Below are 16,321 nucleotides of genomic sequence, written 5' to 3' on the forward strand. Positions count from 1 at the left end.
AGTTCCATTATTTTCCATCTTAATTTTAGACTTAAAAGTCTTATCAATGAAAGAGAATAGACTTTCATTACTACTCATGCGGTTGCTACATCTACTATCAAGGTACCATACCTCAGGGCTTCCTTCTTCACCAATGTTACACATGATGAAGGCTGTGGGATTATTTGCATTTCCCATGTTCACATCAGCCACATCAGCATTTTGCTTTGACTGATCACCCTATTTTTTCCAACATTCACTTTCATAATGCCCATACTTATGATAGTAGTAGCATTCAACATTGCTTTTGTTGGAGTTGTAATTTTTCTTACCTCCTCTAGAGCTATTTATAGAGGTGCTTGCTCCCTCTTGGTTGTTTACTCTTCCTAAGCTTTCTGCACTAGCATACCTTTGACCATTCCTTCCATGACCTCTGCTTCTTGAGCCTCTACCAGAGTCATTTCTACCTCTCCCCCTGCCTATTGAATTCTCTTGAGCCTTGAAAGAATACTCTTGGGAAATAGTTGCTGACCTGTTTATTCAGTACTCATGGGTTTGAAGAGTTTCCATCATCTCATCCATGGTCAATGTGGTGAGGTCGTATTCTTCCTCTATGGTCATCACAAGGTTATTATATTTTTGAGGAAAACTCCTCAGTATCTTCTTTAAAATTCTCTATTCATCATAGTCTTCTCCATTTGACTTCAGTTGGTTTATCAAAGTGGAGATTCATGAGCTGAATTCTATAATAGGTTCATTATCCCTCATCTAAAGGTTCTCAAACTCTCTTCAGATCATCTATAGCTTTACTACTCTAACCTTATTAGTTCCCTTGAAGTTTTTCTCAAGGATGTCCCATGCTTCCTTTCCATAATTTGTTGGTGCAATCTTGGGGAAGACTGTCTCTATCATTGCTGCCTCAATCAAACTTAATACCTTTGCATCCTTTCTCCTTGACTCTTTTAGTTGAGTCTTTTGATTGTTGGTAAGGGTAGCATACTAAGTTCGATCTTTCACATCATTGAACCTATTAATCACAAACTCTCATAAATCATTTGCAACTATTATAGTTTTCATCTTCTTTGCTCATGTATCATAATTTTGTCCATTAAAGGATGGTGGTTGTTGCCATATCTTTCCTACATCTCCTGCCATGTCAAATATCCTAGAAAAAAAAATGCCCTAAGTCACTATGGATATGGGGCCTCAAAGCTCTGATACCATGTGAAAAATAAATCACAACTCTAAAAATTTCGCTCGGCAACAACTATTGCTAAGTGCCAATTTTGCTTGGCACATGAAGGTGTTGAGTGATAGTTTTGCTTGGCACCAATGGATGTTGAGTGGCAGGACGGTGCAAAGTAAGCTCAGCACAAGAGGAAGCTGAGTGATCTCAACAAACAAAGGGCAACTCAGCTCAAGTATATGCCAAGTGAGCTCAGTAGCAAGTAATGTCGAGTGAGCTTAGTAGCCACTACAAAGTTGTGCTCGACAGAAGAGGATGTTGAGTGAGCTCTATAATAACTTTAGAGAGAACTCGATGAAAGTAAATGAAAAAGACTTGCTAAAAGGCCAAACCGAGTCGGCTGTAAATTGAACTTACAACCTAGATTTTTCCACCATTAAAACCAGAGAGCCAAAGTATGAAACTTTCAATTATGAACTTATCATATATGCAATAATGAATAGAAGATGAGAACAACAAGATATGTATGCCTGCTTGCTTTCTTGCTTCTATTCAATTATTATAAAACTATTACAAAATCTGGGAGCATTCAGCTTCAACAAAAAAAATTCTAAAATCTTCAAACTAGTAAAAACATAATACTTTAAACTTTAAACTTACAACTCTAATGGTTGCATATAACAATGCCTAGAGTAACTACTGCTTCATAGGACAAATCCAATAAACAAAAAACTTACAGAATGACAAGAGGAAACACGTGCAACTGCAAACACGAGAACAAACCTCCTTCTATCTTCTGAACTCTGACAACTAGATCTGTTGATTGATTTCCTTCACAGCTCTGTGCACTTGCACTTCTCTGCTCTGCAATTCTTCCAACTCTCTAATCTACTGAACATATCGAATGAACCAATAAACATTCATTTCATGTCTCCCTTCAAAATGTTTTTCCCCTCTTTTCCAAATTTGAAACTCACATACCAAACATTAATATTTCTAATGTGATCAGGGTGGTAGATGGGCGTTTGACTCTAGGAGATTATTTGCATTTAATATTTCAACATAAATAATCTATTAATCTTCGCTAGTTTACAACATACATAAGATTTATAATATATAGAAAATCAGCCACCATACACACTAAAATTAAGGTGAAGATCTCAGAAAGAAAACTAATGCTCCTCCTTGAATCACATTGAAGTCTCTTAATTTAGACAGCTGATGGTTAATGCAAAGTGGGGTTGTTCTTTAGTTAGGCTGGCTTCATGTTATCGATTTCCCTCTAGAATTAAACAGCAAGTCATCCATGAATCCCAGAAACACAGGGAGATGATTGAAAAATAACGCCTAACAATAAGAGTACAAAGTAGAAACAAAATTTCAGACTATTGATGTTGCAAAGAAGTGGAAATCTGATATTAAAAATAGTTTACGAGAAAACCTTGATAATGCAACTCTTATATCACATTAATATCATGAAACTGACCGCCAAACGAACCAGCTATCCTATTTCATGTATTTCAATTGAATTATTGAGGCAGGAATGCATAAAAGATCAGCCTCATGGCATGGCAAGATCGACAAGGCAAACTTAGTATCCCCTAAACTTCGTCTTCTGTCCACAGATATCGACGTACACAGTCCCAGTTATCATTGTCCTCATCTGCGCATACTCCTTGACATGCCCAATCTGACTCCAGCTGAGAATTCGAGCTAAGTTGTGCCATTTTGGAGGTGCTCTCAGCAGTATTGGTATTGGTATTGGTATTGGTATTATGGTAATCATGAAGAAACAGGTCCTCCCAGTCATCACTGCTAACAGAGGAGTGATTGTTTTTCCTTTCACCCAGCATTAATGAATTCATCTCTTCGTTGTCAGCAATTCCATTTGGGAGATCAGAACTGAATGTCCATTGGGGATCAGTTGTATGATTATCTAGATTAATTGTATCCTCACTACTGCTATTGTTGCTCTTTGTCCTTTTCATGATATCAGAGTTCTCCCTGAAGGCCTTGCCTGCTTCCGAGCTCCAAAGCTTCAAAAAAAGATCACTCGGTTCCTTAGTGTTCTCCATCAACTCATTCTCAAACGAGAGGATTGGATTTGATGTGGAGAGTCGTGCTTCGGCTTCAAGCCTCGCCATCTCCCACTGTGATGAGTGTCTCAGTGCTGCTGTGTGCTGATTGTTGCCCACCTCAGACTTGGGCGCATGGGTCGAAGGATCGAGTCGCATTCGCACCAGTTTTTTCTTCAAATGGGTATTCCAGAAGTTCTTGACCTTATTGTCAGTTCTCCCTGGCAGCTGAGAAGCTATCATAGACCACCTGCGTAAAGTTTATTATTTTCAAATTAGCAATATCACTACTCCCTCATAATCATGAGCATCTCTACTTGGTTTATCAGCTTGCTTTTAGTACCTGTTGCCTAGAATTGCATGGAGGTGAAGGATACTTCGCTCTTCCTCTCGTTGAAACTGCCCTCGCTTAATATCGGGTCTCAGGTAATTCGTCCAACGCAGGCGGCAACTCTTCCCACACCTAAGAAGCCCTGCATATATTAATTGATATAACATTAAGTTACAACCTACCTAGCACAAGCAATGCTGCCAAATGGGTTGGATGTTCCGTATAGAATAGGTTTAACATCATTTATTGTGCACATGCAAATTTCTTTACGACGAATCAACCAATTACTTGTGTACTTCACCTCTAAACAAATTGGTCAGGTTCATACAAGTAAAAGTTAGAGATGATGTCTACCTTTCTGAAGTAGATACCCATTAAGCATAGATATGTTTAAAATTCAATATGTATTAAGTATTTAGGTGGAAAAAGAAAAATAAATGAGATGAAGATAGATCTTAACAAACAGATGAAAGATGGTAGGCTGGATATACAATTCTTCAATATATGTCAACATTCTCGGGAAAGATTAATCTCCATCTAAAATGCAATATATGTGAATATGTTTGACTATTTATAGATTTTCTTAATATCAACATAATGAATCCATTTCTATGATCCACCATCTCAGTCATCCATGGAATATCTGATCCTCAGGAAAGATCACAGAGTTTGACCCAAAACATTGATGTTAAGAAAATGCACACACACTCATATCTAATAATACACAGACAACAAATAACATTACTTAATTTTTAAACACAACCTACTAAAATTCAAGTAATAATTATTTAACTACACATCAAAATGTGAACCAGATTGTCATTTTCTAAATACATAGACACCCATACACAACAAAATAAAATTGATAATTTAGTATCTGATCCCAATTCAGTCCATCTAGTCAACAATTAATTGTAAAAGCTTAATACACAGAATACTCAAACTCTATAATAACCTTAAGAACCAAATATATTTTTAACATATATTAGTAACATTAATAAACAAATAAAGTGTATATATACCCATAAGTTCAAAGGCCCAACATTGTTCTCTATCTATCTAGAAAACTAAAACTAAATATTCATTAACAAATATCTTAATTCTCTGCCAGCTTTAGAAACAAGTAGCCCCATTAGAGAAGAAAATGCGAGGTATCGTGAAATTGAAAGAATTGATGTATGTAAACCCATATCATATCATATATGAGATGCATGTAAAACCTTGAACTGAGAAATTCCTTACCCAATAAACAAAATGTGTATATAATTCCTTTGCCAAATAAGTATGTGTTAAATTCAAATGATTATGCGTGGCTTATACCTCAAATGAAACGAAAACAATATTTCATAGCGAATAATATACAGACCAGCCTGTTTGGAAAGAGCACTCCAGCATCCGTGGCCATTTTTCTGAATGTATTCAAGCAGAAGTTTATCTTCTTCGGTTGTCCAGGGCCCCTTTTTCAGGCCAATTTTGTCACAGCATGGAACTCTTGTCATTATTCTTATGTTTCTTTCTTCCACACCAGAGTAAAATAAAGACAGTTTATATAAACAGTAAAATTGGCCCCACCAAATGAACTGCCACTGTTGTACGCCTCAATAAAAGTACAGTTTGCAAAAGGCGAGATTAGCACGACCACATACATTATTTTCTCATCGTGCATACGACGTGGAGAAAGATTCTCCGCAAATTATCAATGAAAAAATAAATGCTACAACTTAAATATAAATGTGATCTTTGAAAATATTACCATTTGTTTTGTTAATGGTGTTTAATTATATTTTGTTTAAGAAGTATATTTTATGTGTTAATTTGTTCATATTTTTAATATTAATAATTATATTGACAAATTAATTTTATTGGACAAGTTGTTCTTTTTTATTTGCAATATATTATTGTATTTCTTAAGAACTAATTAATTTTCACCAATAATCGCAAAAAGTATTTTTAAGTGATTCAAATATTTCTAAAGTTTTAAAATTTATTTATAAAGTTTATATATTATAAAAATTATATGATTACTAAATTTTTTTGGTGTTATAGAAGTCTTTTTTTAAATCCCCTTTTTGGAAAGGTTTTATATTCTAATTTTTTCACCTTATATTATTTAAACATATTTTATCATATCATTATTTAAAGATAACTATATTTTTCAGTTTATTTTGTAAATGTGTCCATTCAAAATGAAAATATGAAGTCACAAAAATTATAAAACAAATGCACTTTAAATTTTTCCACACAAAAAATAGTTTTATTTTCAAATTTAAACTAATTCCATTTTTTTTAATTGAACTTTGATGCCTATTCAATATACTTATTAAACATTATAATACTAACATTTTTAAAAATTTACAAAACACAAAGTTCAAATTTTTAATCAATTTATTAATTATAAATTCTCTTAATTGTGAAGTTTAAATCATTATGCTTTTTGTGAACGAACCAAAAAAAATTAGGCATTAAATATGTTATAAATTTAAAACGTAAATTTGGTATTTGTATTTATTAATGATATTTGTATTTCAATTGTGAAGTTGAAGTGTCACATCATTATGCCTTTTGTGAACCTCAAATTAACCAAAAAAAATAGACATTAAATATATCATTAATTTATATTAAGTCTAACAAATACATTAAATTTTAATATAAATTAGTTCACCTACTAAATCATTTCATAATAAGAGCAATAAATTCTTTTAATTGGGTAGATGACATGTGAAAATATTGTTCCATAACAAAAAATTTACAAGATTCCTTTGAGCCAATGTAAATTAGCTCATTGTGAGGTTTCATTATGCTCTTTGTAAGCCTAAATACATTATTAATTTATTTTAAATTTAACAAAGACATTTTAAATTATTCCACCTATTAAATCATTTCCTAACAAGTGCCACGTAGTGGCATGTACTTGCCATAAAATTGTAATAGAAATAGAAAGTGATTTTAAAATAAATAAATAAAATATAAGATAAAAAAATAAATAATGTTAAGAAGAAAATCAAAATAATTAATTAAAGTAATATAGTATTTTGAAATGTTTACATTATCAATATCATTAAATTTTAATAATATACACATAACAAATGTATAATGAGCAATATTAATTCTCAATTATCTTTTAAGGCTTTTCTAATTGATAAGTTTATAAGAACTCAATAGCACTGAATTCAACCAAGAACCGATGAAAACAATATTATAATCCAGAAATAATATACTTTAGAAACTAAAAAGGGCAGTGATAAATCTCTTTGTACTTTTGCTCCAATCATTTTCTTAAATAAGTTGAGGCTGCCAACTTCTTTTTAATTCTTTTTAATATAGTTTTGATTGGCTTTGACATGTGCTAAAGCCCTAGGCATCTTCTGTTTTCCTTCATCTGGAAGAATGAGAACTTTCCAATCACAAATTGTATCTTCCATCGTACAAAATTTACACAATTTTAACACCACTAGTTTATTAGTTATTTTGGTTCCAATAAACTATCTTGAGTCCCCAAAATAACTTCTAATAAATTGATTTTCTTTCCTATTGTATTTAATTAAAGATTAAACCACTTCAGAATGACACTCTAAATGTTGTAAAGAATGCAAAATTTATCAACTTTGTTCTCAATTGAATAACACATGCTTTTTATGCATGTGTTAGCCTCACTGAATGCCCCAAGGTAACTGTAAAACTACTTATGATATATTCTCTATTCCAAATATTATTGTAAAGCAATTTGTGCTTTATAAGGGTATTATAATAGCATCCATAGAAAGGCCTAGAATGTTAAGTTATATGTATTTGGGCTTGTTTACAATGTATTTTCTACCAAGAAATTGAGTGACTGGTAAATGTAAATGATTATAAGGTAGCATTTATGTTAATAATATATGCATTGCTGTTAAGAATTATATTTTTGCATCTGAAGATATTGTTGATTGATGTGTGGCATAGCTAATTTAAAATCTTGGTTAAATATCTGCTACATTTTACGGTGTATTATATGGTTTGCTTTCAATTTTGAAGACAACAAAAACAAAGTTGCAAAACAATTAATGTGTGTTAGTGCAAAAGAAAATTAATTTAGAAATATTCAAGGACAAATAAGATTTAACGAGTCCTAAAGCCTTGCTAAAATTTATGAATATTGAGCACTCATCTGAAAAAAAAAAAGAAGGGGGGGGGTCTTATAAGAGAAATTTGATTGAGCCAATCAGAAGTGAATTAAATCAATTATATCAATTTTTAAATTATGAAATATTTATTAAAAATTTAATAATAATCAAACCCCCAAAAAATACAAATATCTAATTGGTTACTGAGTGACCAACTATTGATTAATTCTGTTGAACTGAATGCAATAGTACATTGCCTATGGCAAGTACAATAAGTGAGATATTAACTGCCATATGATAAATTATTTCAATCTACAAATGTGGGTGTAAAAACATTGTCCCATAACTCAAAAAAAACTTTAGGGTTCATTTGGCTGTGAGAATAGAAATATGGAAATAGGAATACAATTTTTTCTTTGTTTGGCTCAGCTAGAATTTGATGGGGAATTCATAGACCCAAAAATTTATGTTTTCTAAAATAAATAAAACTAAAATAGGAATACATATCCCAATTCCACCTATTTAGGTGGAATTAAAAAACTTCATTTTTGGGCCAAAAATTGAAATACATATTACTATTTTATTTTGTATTCCAATTCTAATTTGGTGCATCCAAACGAAGAATTCAAAATTCTAAGAATTTACATATGCTTATTCCAATTGTATTCTCATGCCCTTACAACATTCCTTTCAATGTAGATGTGAAGTGAAGGCAAGTGAATAGTGTATAAATAAATATTAGTTAACCATTACGTTTCATATTTAGAAATTAATTGTTTAAAATTTTATTTATTAAATATTTTGAATGATGGAAAGAGTAATTTAATTTTATCCTTTGACCTTCTTATATGAGATTAAAGTGCACAAATTTTAATATTGAATTAATTATTTTAAATTAATACAATAATTTTTTTAAAAAAATTATTTCAGTTTCTATATAATTCAATGAGATTGGTTTATTGTACTTGGGTAGTATAGTACTATTGCATTCACTTTTTTGGAAATTCAATTAGCTTAAACCAATCACATATAATTATTTTTAAATAATTAAAATCTTTCTAAAGTTTAATCATTTAATTATAAATTTTATATACTCTACAAATTGTTCGATTGGTTCAATATGTTTTGTGTTATAGGAGCCTTTTTTTTTTGGAGGTTCTCCACATTACAAATTTTTTGCCTAAATTCATGTGAAATGGATAGTTACGTGGCACTTTTCAATTATATCTTAATTTATACAATCTTTTACATAAATTCTCAATAGATTATATTTGAATTTATTGTAAAATTTTGCTAGATTTAATAAATTAAAATAGTTTTATATAAAAATAGATATAAATATCATTCTTTTATATGTAAATAATGATAATTAATTACTACAAACATTAATGCATTACAATAGATATAATTTGTAAATATAAATTATATTTAAGAATATTATTATGGAATCATGAAACAATTTTTTTTTTAAGAATTAGTTATATGTATTCTATTCATTTTTATTGTAATTTTTTAATTCTTTCTAGAAAAATAAATTCTCACAATTATAAATATCATATTAAATAAATATCTAGTATTGATGGAATATGCTTCACTCAATATATATAATTTTATGGACATATTCTCACTCAAAACTATTTAGTTTTGGAGAATATATATAGAAATGTAATTTTTTTAAAACTATTCTATCTAATTACTTTTTAAATTTATTTATTATAAATTTTCTTTACTTTTTAGAATAATTTCATTATATTGAATAAAATTTATTAAAATATACTACATATTAAAAATTAAAAATTCAATAAAATCAATACAAATTACTATAAGACAAGTACATGCCACTATGTGGCACTTGCTACTTTCTTGCAAATATCTTTAGAGGTCATATGGTTAGCATGAATTTCAATAATTATTTTAGTCTATTAGTTCGAGGATACTATTTCTTTGATTCAATTCAATTTTTAAATTCAATTGACCAAGCAACTCATACAATTTAAAAGATTAAAAGAAATTTGAAATGTTTATTTCTTTTTCTTATTTTTCATTATTTTAAAAATCACATTTTTCATTCATTCTAATTAACCACACTATTTTTGGTAAGAAGAAAATTTAATTTTCTTCAACAAAAGTACAATTTTTTTTAAGAACTCTACATTTTTAAATTTTTTTTTTGATTTGTAAACAGTCATAGCCTTTAAATCTTTTATATTAATTAAAAAAAAAATTAAAAAGGGTTCCTCTATTCTAATGGGCACTGGTAGGAAAGAATGGAGAAATAAAACCTCTTGTCTAGCTCGAGATTGAAGTCCTATATTATACATCAATAAAAGGGTCATACCCTAGTTTAAAAATCAAAAATAATGTCAAGGTGATTACATCATCAAATGCTTAAATTTGAGTTTTAGACCTTCCTGGCATGCTACAATAGAAATCTTGATCTCTATAAGACATGACATAATAAAAAAAAAGGGGTGTTAGAAGTTAGAAAACCATAATTACAAAATAAATTGTGATAGTGTTTCACAGAATCCGAAGGGAGAAAACTTCACCATATAGCACATAATCTTCAAAAATTGAGATTCAGATAGTAAATTATTACAAATAAATGTTTGATCAAGGGGGCTAATGTGAATAATCCCTAATTATAAGTGCAACTCACTCTGTAAAGTCAAAGTAGATGAACGAGGGAAATGTCAAAAACTATACGTGGCAAGAAAATGATCTCAAAAGTGACACATATGCAAACGAAGGAAAACCCAAATTAACAAACTAAAATGATGTTCGCGTGCTAAAATTATAGAGACCATTAACTAGATTATGAAGCTAGAAGAAATATCATAAATTAATTTCTTTATCTATTATGGTAATAGCATTTACATATTGAAATCATATACATGATAGATTCGGGAAAATAAAAGGATTGCTTATAAAATACATCCTCTCAACCAACTTGTTGAATAAGAAACTATAACTGCAAACCAATCTATAGAAAGTAATGTACCGATACCTATATTGTAAGTACTAAGCCCTATATCTAATTGGGTCAAAATATTACTATCAACATGACTAGAATTACAGATAAGTATGTCATTACTATTTTTCAGAAACCATGATAATCTTTGAAGCCTCATGTTGATTGGTGGCCTTTGAACCTGGAGGAAACTCGTAGGCCATCCTGCCTCTACTTGATTTATCGTAATTTGGGAGGTAGAATTCCACATTGTCCAAATTAGAAAGATCTACTTCCAAGTGAATGTATGCATCAAAGGCCCTTAAATAATTCAAGAGCTAGTCTCTACCAAGATCCTCAATTATTCATCTCCATCTTAGCAAGAAGTTAATGCTTGCTTCCATCCTTGGCTACTCTTTGAAAAACTAAATGTTGTCCTTGATTACCAGACACGGTCGCTTTGGGCTTCTAGCGAGCTCTGGACTATCCAACTCGTATTCCATGTATGCTTTAGGAAGGGGGATTCAAAGCCTAGCATCAATGTTAGTTACCACTATCTCAAGCCTTAGCAACCAATAGGGGTAACAAATGTTGTAGCTCAATCTAGCAATGTCCCATTTCTCCACCCCTGCCCTAGCTAGGCAACCTACCCATAGGCCTAAAATATCACTATTTTTCCTCCATGAATACTCATAATTGAAAACCCCCTCACTCAATGCTCTACTAACTGCAATTGGGCTCATGTCATTTATTGGACGAAATAACCTATTCCATCTCTCTTGCTTAATCAAACTACAGAAGGCCATGGTGCAATTTTCGAACGCATGATAAAGATAGATATTTGTATCCATGGAAAAAATATATTTGTAGACCACCGACTATAGTGAATATAAACACTTCTAAGCTGAAGCCACTAGTTATGGATTTAAGAAGGAAAAATCTAGAAATAGAAATAATGACAAGGACAACCTAATGGGTTCAGAAATGCTAGTCAAAGTCATAATTGAGCAGATTTTCATACATGAGCGAGAGAGAGAGAGAGAGAGAGAGAGAGAGAGAGAGAGAGGGAGATGACTCATAATCTAGTACAAGGTTTGCTTTAATGATTAGTAAAATCTCGATAGGGGAATAAGATGGGAAATAACTTAATTGAAAGAATATCATAAGTTTTGGTTATAAATTAATAAGTTTTCTCCATCCATTTCTTTATTAGCTAAGTCATCAGCTTCCTTGTTGCCTTCTTTGTAGATATGTGAGAATCTTACTTCTTCAAATTTTTCTAGTAGTTTGAGTATCATTTCTAATCTAGAATTTAGGATCTAGTTTGGCATTTCCCCTTTTCTGAGAGAATTTAATATGATTTGAGAATCCCCTTCAATCATGATCTTTTTAATGCTAAGGCTATTGCATAATTTTATACCTTATTCTACTACTTCAAGTTCTACTACATTGTTAGTCAATAGTTCTAGTGATTTGGATCCTTTTGCTAACCAATTTCCTAATTCATCCCTTATAATACATCCTATACCTACCTTACTTGGATTGTCTCTTGATGCCCCATTGAAATTTAGTTTCTTCCATCCTAGCGATTGGGGTTCCCATTTACAAGCTTGCCTAGCTAGATTGTTTTTCTTTTTATAGTGGAGAGTAGGATTAATGATAAAATGCCATAATTTTTTAATCTTTGCATCCCATTTTTTAAATGCTCCTTCTTCTCTTGGTCTCTTCCTAAGATCACTATGCATAACTTCCGTAATAACTACTTCAGTCTTTGTAAGGAGAGCTTGCACATTAAGATCTTGATTTTGAAAAATATGACGATTTCTTTCTTTCAAAATCTCCCAAATTAGAATTGCTGGGGATATATTCCACAGTTTCCAATAAATTTTATTAGGAGGGTCTTTAGGCAAGCCCATTAGATGATCCATCCATTTACCTGCAAGAGGGGCAATCCAATTGAGTTTGTATTGGAGCCACCTCTAGTAGTCTTGACTATATTTACAAAGGTATAGGAGGTGTTCTACAATTTCTTCACTTTCTTTGCATAATATGTATCTCGAAGGTCCCTCAAAACCCTTTTCTTTAATTCTATTTGCTGTTAGTATTCTCTTTTGCATGGCTGCCCAAAGAAACATGCCTACTTTGGGGAGTCCTGCTAGATCCCAACATAAATTAATTGGGATGGTACTAGCTACCCATCTTTGGTAGTTTGTGATCAATCTGTACCCTTCTTTGACTTTATAAATCCCATCTTTAGAGGCTCCCTAAATTAGTTTTTCCTCCCTATTTTTAATTGAAATTGGACAATTTTTAGTATGTTTTCAAGTCTCTCTTGATACACCTGGTTGAGTCCACAGTTAGAGAGGGTTTTCCATTTCCACATCTTTCTTGATTCATAGTTGTTTTCCTCTAAATAATCTTTCACTTTTGACCCCCATTTTGTTTTAAGGTGATTCATAGCTTCTAAGGTGATATCTGAACAATTTAGTGGTGGATGTTTATTCCACGAGTCTTCCCAAAATAGAGCTTTGTCTCCTTTCCCTATATCCCAAGTGAGGTATTTGGATATCAGGTTCTAGCGGTTAATAATAAAGTTCCACCTTACAGAACCTTTAGGGGGTTCTGTAATTTTGAACAAGGACGTACTATCCAATGGGTTAAGATATTTGTTAAATAGGATTCTTGCCCATTTCTTGTGCCTTTCTTGGTATAGTCTCCACACTTTTTTAGCTCCTAATGCTTCATTCTGTCATTCTATATTTTTGACTCCTAGGCTCCCCAGTTCTTTAGGTTGGCAAATATTGCTCCAACTGATTAGAGCTACCTTTTTTTTATTCTCTAATCCATTCCAGAGTTTCTTTTCAATTTTTAGGTTTATTTTTTTAGGTAATTGTGTATAAGAGAGCTAGTAGGTGGGAATTGTTGATAGAACTACTTTGATTTTAGTAGTTCTCCCTACCTTGGTCAGCCATCTTCCTTTCCACAATTTTGTTTTGTTATCAATTTTCCCTAGTATATGCTCACATCTTGGGCTAGATTCGCTTCCTTTTTATAGGAACATTCCTAGATATTTAAATGGCAAAGTACTCTTTTGGAACCCTAGTTTATTGCATATCTGAACTTCTCTATCCTCGGGTGTGTTTAAGAAGAAGATTTCTAATTTCTCAAAATTGATTCTTTGACTTGATGCTTTAGTGTATTTCTCTAGAATATGCTACATATATTCTGCCTCATTCAAAGTGTTGATTCCAGCAATAATACTGTCATCTATGAACTATTGATGGGTCATATTTTCTATGTCGTTTGTTACTTTAACTCCTTTAATATTCTCAAACAAAGAAACGACCCTAGATATGATATGAGGGCAATGGGGATATGGTTTTGACAGTCTTTTACCTTATTCATTAGATGAGCATTTTCCACTTTAAGGGATTTTTCTTGCAAAACAATAAGAACATCAAACATTCGTAAGGAACAGAGTCAGTACAGTTGTGAGCAATAAAGAATTTTTAGTAGTTTTATTCATGCACTCTATAGCAATTTAGGAAGCACAAAATATATTTTATTAATTGAAGAAAACAATAATACAGAGTTTGGGTAAATTAATCCAAATAAATTTTTTAGGATAGTCTAAACAACAATAAACATTTATAAAACTAATAGGTAGCAAGAGTAGCACTAGTAAGAGGAGAAGCATAATCATTTGGTTTACCTCATAGAATAATACAATCATCAATAGCCTCTCAGAGAGTGAGAGTGCTCTTCTCTGATTGTTCATTTCTTCAATCTCTTTCCCAATACCATTGCATTCATTCTTACACTTGAACATTTGTAACTAAATAAATGTCTAATTGTTCCTACAATTTTTTACCAATTTAATCCATAACTACATCCACAATCCATTTTTATACAACCTACCATTTATTCCCTCTTTGATTCTCTATTCCAACAATTTTCTACATAGTGACTCTTCAAACCATAGAGATTTAAGTCCCAACATCTATCCTTTGTGTGCCCTTTCCTATTATAGTGTGAACATTGTACAATCTTTATTCCTTCATTTAATTCTCTTGAACCTTTACTCTTATTTCCATTATCTGTACAATATCCAAGATCTTCATATTTTGGCCTAACTGTAGGCTCAATTAGATTTCTTATTCCTTTGCCATGCTTTCTTAGACCTTTACCTTTGAAACTCATTCTTTCCATAATCTTCAAACCAATACTATGATTATCATAACAAACAAAATATCATAAACACTTTTAGCTTAAGAAAAATTACATTTCTCAACTATATAATCACTCAAATTATTTGTGTGACATAATACATCACATACAAATTGTTTCACATTCAAGCATTCTTTCTATTCTTTTAGAGTAGTCAATTCCTTCTTAACGTGTTATTTACCTCTTCAAATTCTTCAAATTTTCTTCTGAAACTTTGTTCATTTTCTTAGCATCATCAAACAACTTTAACTTTTCTTTTAATTCTTTAGTTTTTTCTCTAACCTGGCATGTTTCCTTCACTTGCCAATTATGTACTTCCACAAATTTTAGCCTATCTTGATGTAGCACACCGATCTTAATTTACAGAGAACTTAATAACTCATGACAAAACTCAATATAAATTCAAACTTTGAATTGTTCATTACCTAAATCTACTTCTCCATGGATCTCTAACTCCATTGAATAACAACTAACTTGAAAAAAGGCAAAATACTTGAAATTTTTTAATTTGGTAGATTTCAATAACTAGAAAAATATGCCATTTTTGGTAACTTCTAAAAAACCTTCGAAAGCAAATTCAAATTTTTCTATATCTACCCTTTAAACCATAAGGAAAATTTCCAACTAATATTTGAAATTTAGAAAGAAATTTGAGAGTTATTACAAAGCATAAAAAACAAAAAAACACCTAAGATATTTGAAAACTAAAATTCAAAGGTCAAGATGTAACTTTTGGCTCTTGAAAAATAAATCGAAATGGCCCCAATAGAGCTGGCTCAATTGGAATCCACCTCAACTATAGATTTTGAAAAAATTCTAAAAAAATCTAAGAAAACCCATATCTGAGCCAAAAGTTACAACTCTCTGAACTCCTGGCATCATTCTCCCCTTCTTGAAAGAAATGTTGCTCCTACAAGTGACTATTGGTGAAGTGATGCAACTCGGAGGGATCTAACTACAACACTACCCACTCAGATAGCCATGTGTTTTTAGTGTCTGCTAAGCCATCCCACTGTACTAAATAGTGGTTGTATTAACCGTGCCTTGTGGAAGTAGATTGTTTGTCAAGATTTTGGTCAATGGTATCTTGTTTCTTATTTGGAAGGTGATGTTACCACTCAACTTCCTATCCATCAGCTACCTCTGGAACATTTCCATGAAATTTATGTAAATCAAGAACATTAAACATAGGAGAGATGTCTAGATTGTTAGGTAAACTAACTTCATAAGCATTATCATTAATTTTCTTAAGGATTTTGCAAGGCCCAATCTTTTTGTATTTTAGTTTGTGATATGTGCTGGTATGAAACTGCTCATGGTGTAAGTAAACCATGACCAAGTCACCTTCAATAAATGTTTGGTGTCTTCTAGTAACATCTGGAAGAATCTTGTAGATGTCATTGTTGAGTTGTAACTTGTGTCGGACATCTTGTTGGAGTTGTTATAGGTGTTCAACAAAGGCCACTCCAT

General features: G+C 31.4%; 1 pseudogene; it reads right to left on the minus strand.

The window, feature by feature from the left end:
• Positions 1 to 2,766: 2,766 nt before the first annotated feature.
• On the minus strand, positions 2,767 to 5,070 carry LOC149565520 (transcription factor MYB17 pseudogene; annotated as a pseudogene).
• Positions 5,071 to 16,321: the final 11,251 nt, after the last annotated feature.

This window comes from Cupressus sempervirens, chromosome 3, assembly GCF_028749045.1.
Source record: "Cupressus sempervirens isolate cs-2001-9-10 chromosome 3, ASM2874904v1, whole genome shotgun sequence".
NCBI lineage: Eukaryota > Viridiplantae > Streptophyta > Pinopsida > Cupressales > Cupressaceae > Cupressus > Cupressus sempervirens.